This window comes from Thermobia domestica, chromosome 10 (assembly GCF_964235325.1).
Source record: "Thermobia domestica chromosome 10, izTheDome1.hap1.1, whole genome shotgun sequence".
Taxonomy (NCBI): Eukaryota; Metazoa; Arthropoda; class Insecta; order Zygentoma; family Lepismatidae; genus Thermobia; species Thermobia domestica.
Genome location: NC_137463.1, coordinates 129,039,045 through 129,050,440, shown reverse-complemented (window position 1 = coordinate 129,050,440; position 11,396 = coordinate 129,039,045).

The window sequence follows — 11,396 nt, the reverse complement described above, 5'->3', positions numbered from 1 at the left end:
GCGGTTTACTTCTTCAGAAGATATCGAAACATGGGTCTCTGACTGGATCGCTTCCAAGGATGAGGACTTCTTTTGCCACGGAATCCGTACATTGCCTGACAGATGGGCGAAAGTGGTGGCTAGCGATGGACAATATTTTTCTTAAGGTATTTATGTATTTTGTGTTTGTACTACAGCTTCAATGTGTGCGTACCAACCGCACGAATTAATTCCTAGACCAAAAATATATAACCACTTGAAAATAGTGCATATGCCAGGCACTGGAATTTGCATACCACCGACACCAGTTAAAGTCATATCATTCGTTAGCATGCAGTACGTGAAATTTCCTGGACGATTAACCAAAATTAATACACATTAGGTAACTGGGATATAACCACTTGAGAATAGTGCGTATACCAATACCCCAAGCGCATAAAGCGCCTTACTATGTCATATTTTAGTACTCCTTATGTAGAGTTTTGTGCACCATGTCCCGAGTTTTGTGCAACTCAGATACCCGAAAAATAACCACTGGAAAATAGTGCGTATAACGCCGACCAAATCTCTTACTATCTCATATTTTAGTACTCCTTCTGTAGAGTTTTGTGCACCATGTCCCGAGTTTTGTGCAGCTCAGATACCCGAAAAATAACCGCTGGAAAATAGTGCGTATACCAATATCTCAAGTGCGTATAACGCCGACCAAATCTGTTACTATGTCCTATTTTAGTACTCCTTCTGTAGAGTTTTGTGCACCATGTCCCGAGTTTTGTGCACCTCAGATACCCGAAAAATAACCAGTTGAAAATAGTGCGTATACCAATATCTCAAGTGCGCATAACGCCGACTAAATCTCTTACTATGTCTTATTTTAGTACTCCTTCTGTAGAGTTTTGTGCACCATGTCCCGAGTTTTGTGCACCTCAGATACCCGAAAAATAACCGCTTGAAAAGAGTGCGTATACCAATATCTCAAGTGCGTATAACGCCGACCAAATCTCTTACTATCTCATATTATAGTACTCCTTCTGTAGAGTTTTGTGCACCATGTCCCGAGTTTTGTGCACCTCAGATACCCGAAAAATAACTGCTGGAAAATAGTGCGTATACCAATATCTCAAGTGCGCATAACGCCGACCAAATCTCTTACTATGTCCTATTTTAGTACTCCTTCTGTAGAGTTTTGTGCACAATGTCCCGAGTTTTGTGCACCTCAGATACCCGAAAAATAACCACTTGAAAATAGTGCGTATACCAATATCTCAAGTGCGCATAACACCGACCAAATCTCTTACTATCTCATATTATAGTACTCCTTCTGTAGAGTTTTGTGCACCATGTCCCGAGTTTTGTGCAGCTCAGATACCCGAAAAATAACCGCTGGAAAATAGTGCGTAGGCCAATATCTCAAGTGCGTATAACGCCGACCAAATCTCTTACTATGTCATATGTTATGTGAGGTGCACAAAACTCGGGAAGTGGTGCACAAAATTGCACAAAATAAATGCTAACGATTGATGTTACTTTTGCCGGAATCGGTGTTAGGCGAACTCCAGCCTGGCATACGCACTATTTTTAAGGAGCTATATCTCTGTTGTTTCTGGTGCACAAAACTCGGGAGGTGGTGCACAAAATTGCACAAAATAAATGCTAACGATTGATGTAACTTTTGCCGACATCGGTGTTAGGCGAACTCCAGTTCCTGGCATACTCGATATTTTCAAGGGGCTATATCTTTGTTATTTGAAGTGCACAAAACTCGGGAAGTGGTGCACAAAACTGCACAAAACTCGGTCTATTAATTTGTATATGTTTTTCTGATTTTCCGGTTGGATGAACTCAGGCCTGGCATACCGTTGAAAAATTTAAATATGAAAAATTTAAGGTTTCTTAAAGTGCACAAAACTTGAGATGTGGTGCCGAAAACTGCACAAAATGTGCACAAAATTTTGGTATAAGTTTTGTTTGAATCGGTTTCTGACGAACTTCAAGTTAACGGACCTCTATAACTCTCTACTTGGAACTATACACATTGTATACTACATCACATTGTCATTAACAAATGAAAGTAATAAGTAAAACTTTTGTGAATTTTATTGAAAAGTGTGAATTGCCAGCGGAGCAAGCAAGAAATTTCTTAACAAGTTTATTGATTTGCAAATCGACGACAATATTAATTTAATAGGGCGCCAATTATTATACGGGACGCCGCGTCGTTTGCTCTTTTCCAACAATTTATCTCTCTTCTTGCTCGTTCGGCGCCCACTTGCTATCACCACCCGGACGACCGCCCGCTCGCACCTCCCTAGCTACGGATCTGGATATAGATAACTTCTTCAACTTAACAACAACTTGCATTCTGCATAAAATTTCCTTTAAATTGATGAATCTGAGGGTCACTACGAAAGTTTTGAAATACGCATTCTTGTGGCACAGTATTTGAATTCCGACAATTGCGTTCGGTAGTGGTATCCAGAGCGAAGAAGCGAAGCAAGTTTCAACTCGCCTCGCTTATCGGCGTGGCCGTATCGCCTTCACTTGTTTCTTGATGTGAGCAGTATTCGGCTGTCTAGAATAGAGCTCGAAAGGGAACATTTTCGGGCAATGATCCTTTACGATTTCAAAAGTGGTTTGAACGAGACACAAAGCCTTGACCGTTTGCAGGAGGCATTTGGGGATCTTGCTCCTTCCCATGCTACAATTTTTCGGTGGTTTAGTTAATTCAGAAGAGGCCGGACATCGCTTAAAGATGAAGAGAGAACTGGACGTCCGGCAACAGCTGTGTCAGATGAAAACATTGCCGCTGTGAAACAAATGATTCGAAAAAATCCTCGAACAACTTTCAAGGACATTGAATCTACAGTGAACATTGGATCGCCAACAGTAACAAAAATTCCTCATGATCATCTTCGGCTCAGGAAGGTTTCATCTCGTTGGGTGCCTCACATTGACTGAACAGCAGAAGCGCATGCGTGTGGAATGGTGTGAAGAAATGCTTGCAAGATTTGATAGAGGCAATTCTCGACGCGTCTCTGATATTGTTACTGGTGATGAGACTTGGATCTATCAATTTGACCCTGAAAACAAACGCCAGTCTACAGTTTGGATCTTTCCAGACGAAAATCCACCCACGAAAGTGAAGCGACCGCGAAGTGTGGGGAAGAAGATGGTCGCAACTTTCTTCTCCAAATCTGGCCATGTTGCAACTGTTCCACTTGAAGAACAAAGGACTGTTACTGCTCAGTGGTACACCACTGTTAGCCTAACAAAAGTGTTCCAGAAGCTTTGGGAACGACGTCCAAGAACTGGATTGCGTGGGATCTTGCTTCATCATGACAACGCGTCCGCGCACACGGCCAACATCATAATTCAGTTTTTAGAATCTACGAAGGTCAAACTTATGACTCATCCGCCGTATAGACCTGACCTGGCCCCGTGCGATTTTTTCTGTTCCCCAGGATCAAAGATCGCATGCGCGGGAAGAGATTTTGCAGCCCTGAAAAAGCTGTAGTGGCTTACGAGAATGAACTTTCAACACTTGAAGAAAAAGACTGGCAACACTGCTTCCAAAAGTGGTTTTCGAGGATGCAAAAGTGTGTACAGTGTAATGGTGAATACTTTGAGAAAATGTAAGTGTTAAATTGATTTTAAGTATGTAAGTTATTTCACATCTCAAAACTTTCGTAGTGATCCTCGTATGTATTTCATTGGGGGCGCCGAGTTTCTTGTTTGACCGGGTGACAGATATCAGCTGCAACAGCTTTACAAAATTTCTTTTTAATCGTAACGAGTAAATAGTTCCCATTCTGCTTATAGCCAAAAGGAAAACATCACTACAACTAATCACACAAGGAGCAGGAACAATTCGAGATTATTGTTAATGAAGTGTATATACTTTTTTTTTTACGCAAACTAAAATTTCTTCTTTTCAAGTATAAAATTTTAGTAGCAATCAATATACCGGTAATTTTCGAGATGAGACGTTATTATCTGACATTAATTTAATTTACTTATTTATTATCCCCAACAAAGAAATTCGTCGTTTATGTGTAAATAATTCGTTGCACATCAATAATGATAAAAGGAAAAAAAGTAACAGAAAAGAAGTTCAGATAACAAAAATAATTGAATTAAAAGTTTAAGAAGCTCGATTTCATACTTGAAATTAACACAAAATTAGTAATGAAATTCACTAACGGTCTCTAATTGCTTATAAAGACTTTAAAAGGATGGAACTCGATGAAGTCAAAGCATTGTAATGACGAGGCCAACCTTCCTGCATCAGTCATGGCCGCTACAGCTTTACTGAATGTTGACAGCGCGAACGACAGAAGAATACATGACAAAAGCATTACCTTGTATCAGTATTTGTAAGATGATGTAATGATTGGTAGAACAAAAGGAAATGTGACTAACACTTAAGACCTTGAATATTTCGATGAAATTTAAACAACAGTTATTAGAAGATCTTTGAAGATTAAATGAAATATGTTCATTGTCTTTAATTTCTCATTAGGAATAAAAGCCATATTGGTTAAAAATTACAGTACATGCTCCGAAAGACGATGAGGGAAACTGAAGAATGGAATGGAAGGAAATTGGAGAAGTACGGGGAAAATGTTTTATGTATATGTAATAATCATTAAGATACATATAAAACTAACAACATAAAAAAGAAAGATGAAAATCTTGTCGATTTTTCTAATAAGGAAAGAAATGTATTTGAAGACCTCATGGATTATAAGATGCCTTTGTACAGTTACAAAAGAATAGTTACTAAGATTTGATGATAATGGCTTTAAAATGTTGGAAATTTGTAACCAAGATAAACAGAATATTGAGAGTGACGGCAATTTCAACATAAGACGTGGTGGCGTAATCAGTAGTCTACATATCAACGGCATGGCTTGGAATTTCTCATTTTAGCTCGTTTCAACGCAGCTCAGGGATTCACTCAACCTTTTTAAAATAGGTGGCTGAGAAAACATGACAGGTATAGGTGACAGGTGAAGCCTTACTTCCCTCCGTTCGACAACCTCATTGTCCGTCTGTAGACAGGTATCAGAACAAAAACGGTTAGGGCAGCGCAATAACTTAGATTTTTTCTGGGGGGCAAGCATTAATATTTGGGCCCCCTAGAAAAAGTTGTTTGGGCCTTCGCGCAAAATTCGAAAATAGGCCCCATCTTTCTCTTACTCTTTCTGGGGCCCGGAGCCTGGGGGCCCTCCCTCACACCCCTGGGCCCATTTCATACATGATAAATTAATAAAGGGGACAACATTGACAAATGTCATAGCCATACGAATAAATATTATTTCTAGGGCCCCTAATAGTAGACATTTTTTTTTTTTTTACTGAAATGAGCCCACGACTCATTTTTGTTTTATTTACCTTTTGTGTGCTGTTTTGTTTATGTAATGTAGTGAACCTGTTTGGTCCTTCATTTATAATTTGATGATTGTTTCATATATGGAGTAAGAAACTTTTATCTTAAAGTGGGCCCCCTTCGAACGTCAGGGAGCTCTCCTGGGGGCAGTTTCCCCCACAAGTTACGGCCCTGGGTTAGGGATATCGAGATGAGTTTTTTTTTTTTTTCAATAAATTCAGCATTCCAAAGATTTGTTTCAACTCCTCCTTTAAGTTTCTATTGAAACTGCAACTGGTTCAAATTAGTATTTGGTCTAGGAATTAATTCGTGCGGTTTTACAAAAGATGGCGTAACTAGCTTATTGTCCCATAGTTTCGTTGATCCGAACATGCGTTGAAAACTACTGTCATTGAGCATCTTGTTTAGTATATGTCAGTTGCTTGAAGCGGAAACAACAACATTTTTTCTTCAACTGAAAATGGCGCATTTTGTGCCTGATAAAGTGTTTTTGCGGGGAGTTATTCTTCATTGCTTTAACATGAAGAAAAGTGCTACCGCAAGTCATCATATTTTAGTGGAAGTGTTTGGTGACCATGCTCTAGCTGAGCGAACGTGTCAGAAGTGGTTTGCACGGTTTAAAGGTGGTGATTTCAGCTTGGAAGACCAAAAGCAATTTGGACAGCCAAAAGAATTTGAAGATGAAGAATTGAGAGCATTGCTTGATCAGGATTCGTGTCAAACGCAGGACGAACTTGCAGAAGCATTTGGAGTTGAGCAAACAACAGTTTCCAAACGTCTCAAAGCCATAGGAATGATTCAAAAGATGTCTTATTGGGTTTCACATGAATTGAAAAGAAAGACGTTGAAAGAAGAAAAACCGTTTGCGAATTGCTGCTTCAAAGACAGAAAAGGAAGGGATTTTTGCATCGAATTGTAACTGGTGATGAGAAGTGGATTCATTACGAGAATCCTAAACGAAAAAAGGCCTGGGTGAAGCAAGGTGAACCAGGTCCTTCACAACCGAAACGAGATATTCATTGTGCAAAGGTTATGCTGTATATATGGAGGGATTTGAAACGTGTGGTGTACTATGAACTTCTGAAACTTGGTGAAACTATTAATGGACACCGCTATCGACAACAATTAATGCGTTTGAAGCAAGCTCTGGCCTGAAAACGACCAGAATGGAATACAGGCATAATAAACTTATTTATCAAGATGATAACGCTCGACCACATGTCGCAAAACCGGTCAAAACCTATTTGGAAAATGTCGGATGGAAAGTGTTACTCCACCCGCGATATTCACCAGACACTGCTCCGTCTGACTACTACTTGATCGATTGCATGAATAACGATTTGATTGGACAGTGGTTCACTTCTTCAGAAAATATCGAAAAATGGATCTTTGATTAGATTGCGTCAAAAGATGAGGAATTCTTTCGACACGGAATCCGTAAATTGCCTGAAAGATGGGAGAAAGTAGTGGCTAGCGATGGACAATATTTTTGTTAACGTATTCATTTACTTTGTTTTTGAAATAAAGCTTCAATTTTTATTAAAAACCGCACGAATTAATTCCTAGACCAAATAATTTCCGGTTTCAACGTTTATCACCATACAAGGAAAATGGAAACAGCGATGAGTGCTTCTTTGCAAAGGACACACCGTCTCAAGAATATATTATGACTATTTACAACAATCTAGAAAAACAGGAAGTAGATCAAATTTACTATTACTTCCGGTTTCAATATCGGCTACAATGCTTATCGCATTAGAATGAAAATGATAACAGCCAGCCAGAAACGTTTTTTGCAAACGATTCTGCGTCTCAAGGTAACATACCATAACCAGGAGCGTCATTTCAGGTTTTGCTTGGGCGGGGGGCAAGACCCCTTGATTTAAGTAAAATTTCTTGTTTTTCACTGATTTACTACTATTCTTTTGATAAAATCTACATAAATCTCAAACTCAGGGGGGAAATTGCCCCCCTAAATGACGCCCCTGACCATAACTATCCACAACAATCTACCAAAATCGGAAGTGGTTCAAATTTACGATTACTTCCGGTTTCAATATTAGTTTCCGTAGAGAAAAAGGTGTCACGTCAGAAGAGCCCGGACAAAAGGGCGAGGACAGAAAGGCCCGAGTCAAAACGGCACCGCGTCAAAAGGGCCCCGGTCAAAACGGCCCTGCTCTAGAAAATTTAAGTATCTTATATTTCTTAATTTGGATAATACATGGTTTCTTTTTAGCAATTCTACCATTATATCCTTCCCGTATTAACTCTACATGGTATATACAATACACTGACCAGACAAAACTTTGTTACCACCCACTACTATTTGAACGAAGTCGTTGAGCTCTACCAAATATTCGAAACTGCATATTAAAAGCATTATATTGCTTTATAGCCCTAAAGTAACAATTAATCATAAATATGCTTACTATTAAAATATATTATACTTACCGTTAACATATGTGGAAACTTCACAATATTTTACAAACGCAAGCAAAGGAACAGAAACATTAAGAACACAATGAATCCCTCTTTGGGTCATTCCATGTCAAATCACCTAATTTTAAAACATGACCATGCTTCAATGTCTCAGATTCTTTTCAAAACTTTTTCATATGTAAGTACCAATGAAATTATGCTAAATTATTTTTTCCGATTTTTTGGATGATAAATGGGCCAGGGAGAATTTTTTGAAAAATGTGAATTTTGCTTCAATTTCACTTTTTGGCACTCAGTATCATGGATCTAAATTAAAATAACTTCCTCATTTTTGAAGTTATTGGGCTCAGCCAGGTATCAAAATGAAAGCTTAATTTTTGCTCTTTCAGTTAATCTTAAGTAACCTTGCAAAAGGCTAAACTGTCAAATATTAATGGGCATACAAACAAATTGTAGGTTTTTTTTTTTTTTTTTTTTTACAAATTTTGACATTGCTCAAAAGTTACAACTACGAAACTTTTGAAACTTTTTTGTACATTCATCTTAACATGTACACTCATGTCCAAAATGATTGTCGCATATCTATAACTGTCTTCTTGTAAGAATATAATTTGACACTGATTTTGCAGGGTACTTTTAATACTGATACTATGTGTATAATCTGGAAATGTATATTTGTGGTAAATTTCATAGGAAAAGAATTATAAATACCAAAATTAGAATGAATAAAACAAAATGTCGCTAAATGGACAAGAAAATTTTATTTTCGGTTTATTGTTCTTATTTACTGCTCTTTTGACATAAAATTTGCCACATACATGTCTTTGCCGACTATACACATAGTAACATTTTAAGAAATAGCGAGCGAATTCGTTATCAAATTATATTCCTTTAACAACATATTTATAGATATGCGACAATAATTTTGGACATGGTATAGTTAAAAAATAAATTTTTTTTGTATTTTGTAATTATTTTTTATGTACAGAAATATACAGTTTTAAGTTTAGTTACAAATTGTGTCATTGCTCGTAAGTTTCAACTATGAAACTTTAAAAAAAAATAATTGTAAAAGACCCTACAATTTGTTTGTATGACCATTAATGTTTGACAGTTTGGCCTTTTCAAGGTTACTTAAGATCAACTGAAAGAGCAAAAATTAAGCTTTCATTTGACACCTGGATGAGCCCAATAACTTCAAAAATGAGGAAGTTATGGTAATTTAGATCCATAATGCTGAGTGCCAAAAAGTGAAATTGAAGCAAAATTCACATTTTTCAAATATTTCTCCCGGGCTTATTTCTCATTCAAAAAGTCTAAAAAAATTAATTTAGCATAACTTCATTGGTATTTATGTATGAAAAATTTTGAAAAGAATCTGAGACATTGAAGCACAGTGTTCTAGGTGATTTGACATGGAATGACCCCTTTATTAGTTGCGTGTCCAAATACTTTCTTCTACTAAAAACAAATGTCAAACGTAGCACGCACTATCTCGTACATGAATAGCGGTCGGTCAAAGGCGGTTCAGATTATCGTTTGTAGGAAGATTCTAGCCTAAATTTATATGACACAAATAACCCTTTCTATTTGAAAATATTGTATGGTATATAATATGCGGAATTCAAGTTGGCTGCCATGATCATTTGACGCAGTTTTAACATCAATACCAACCTGTAACATTTAATTTTCCTTTGTCCACTTGTCTCTTTGTTACTGCTCTCATGATACTTTATTCTATAAGATATATATGTCAAACACCCTGTCTCATAAACAGACGGCTATGTGTCAAAAATGAGTTCACATTTTCATTTGTGGGAATATAAAGCCTAAATTGAAGTGTAAAATCACACCCTTTTCCATTAAAAAAATGTGCTATCTGCAATATAGCGGAATTCAAGATGGCTTTCACGGTGACCACACTCCAAATCAATGCAGTTTTTACAATAATACCAATTGCAACATTTGATTTTCCTCCGTCCACGCATATCGTTATTATTCTGTCCCAATACTTTTGACTAACTCTGTATGGAGATCCATATGTATATTCTTACAGCAAAATTAAAGAAACGTTTTCAAGATAATATTATTCATATAATATGTGTTTTTATACTTTGATTCAGGGGCAGAAATGGAATTTTAGAACTAAGGGAAGAGTCATTAATAGATAAAGTCTGATTGGACTATGTCTCGAGAATACAAACTCAGAGAGACACGGATGAAAGCAAACTTTCATCGAGAACCGACTTAAGCGATAGCGATTGTTGCAGAACAAACAGCAACCAAACAAAATTAAGATCACAATTCAAGTTTCCTTTTTGTTTCTAATAACCACTGATATTCTTCCTTCTGTTGGACAAACACTTCTACTTACTAAGGGACACTATCCCCTCGTGCATCTTTGATTTCCATTCCTGTTCTAATTTCAGGCTTTCTGGCCATGGGACCATTTCTACCCGGGCCCTTTTCACTTGAGCCCTTTTGACGCGGGCTTTTCTGTCCTCGCCCTTCTGACATGGAATCAGAAAAAACTGTAAATGCTACCAAGATACGTTTTTTTCGAATCAATTCAGCATTCCAAGGATTGGTACCACCTCCTCAATAACTCTTTATTCAGACTGGAAATGGATCAAATCAGTCATTTCCGGTTTCAACGTTTATCGTCATAGAGCGAAAACGATAACAGATATTAAGAAGCATTTTTTAGAAAACGATTCAGTGTCTCAAGGTAATAAGCTATCATGACTATCTACAACACTCTACTAAAACCGGAAGTGATCCAAATTTAGTATTGCTTCCGGTTTTAATACCGGTTTCACCGTATATCGCCAAAGAACGACCGCAGGACCAGATAGCGAGAAGCAGCTTTTAACAAACGATTCAGCGTTTCAAGGCAACATATTATGATTATCCGTAACAATCTACCAAAACCGCAAATGGTTTAAATTTCCTATTACTTCAGGTTTTAATATTGATTTCCTTAATGTAAAAACGATAAACACTCTGAAAATAGTTTCTTGCAATCGATCCAATGTCACAAGAATAGGTTGCATCTGCTCCGTTAATCTTCTTTTCAAACCGGAAATGGCTAAAATTAGCTATTTGCAGTTTCAACGTTTATTGTCATAAGGGAGCAAAAGTATTTTTTTTGGGGGGGGGGGCAAACCATTCGGAATCTCAAGGTAATATATTACGGCTCTTCAGAAATCTCTATCAAAATCGAAAGGGGTTCATATTTACTATTAGTTCCGGTTTTAACATTTATCACCATAGAAAAAATGGTAAGAGATAGCGAGAAGCAGTTTTATGAAAAGATTCATCCCCTCAGTGTAACATATTATTACTATCGACAATAATCTGCGAAAACTGACGTGATTCAAATTTACTTCTGGTTTCAATATTGATTTATGTAGAGCAAAAAAGGTAAATACTATCAAGATGCGATTAATTGCAATCAATTCAGCGTCCCAAGGATAAGCTCCATCTTCTCTGGTAAAAATTTATTGAAACTAGATGTGGTTCAAATAGTCATTTGGATTTCAAGTTTACCACCACTGAGCTAAAACTGTAATAGCGAGAAGCGATATTT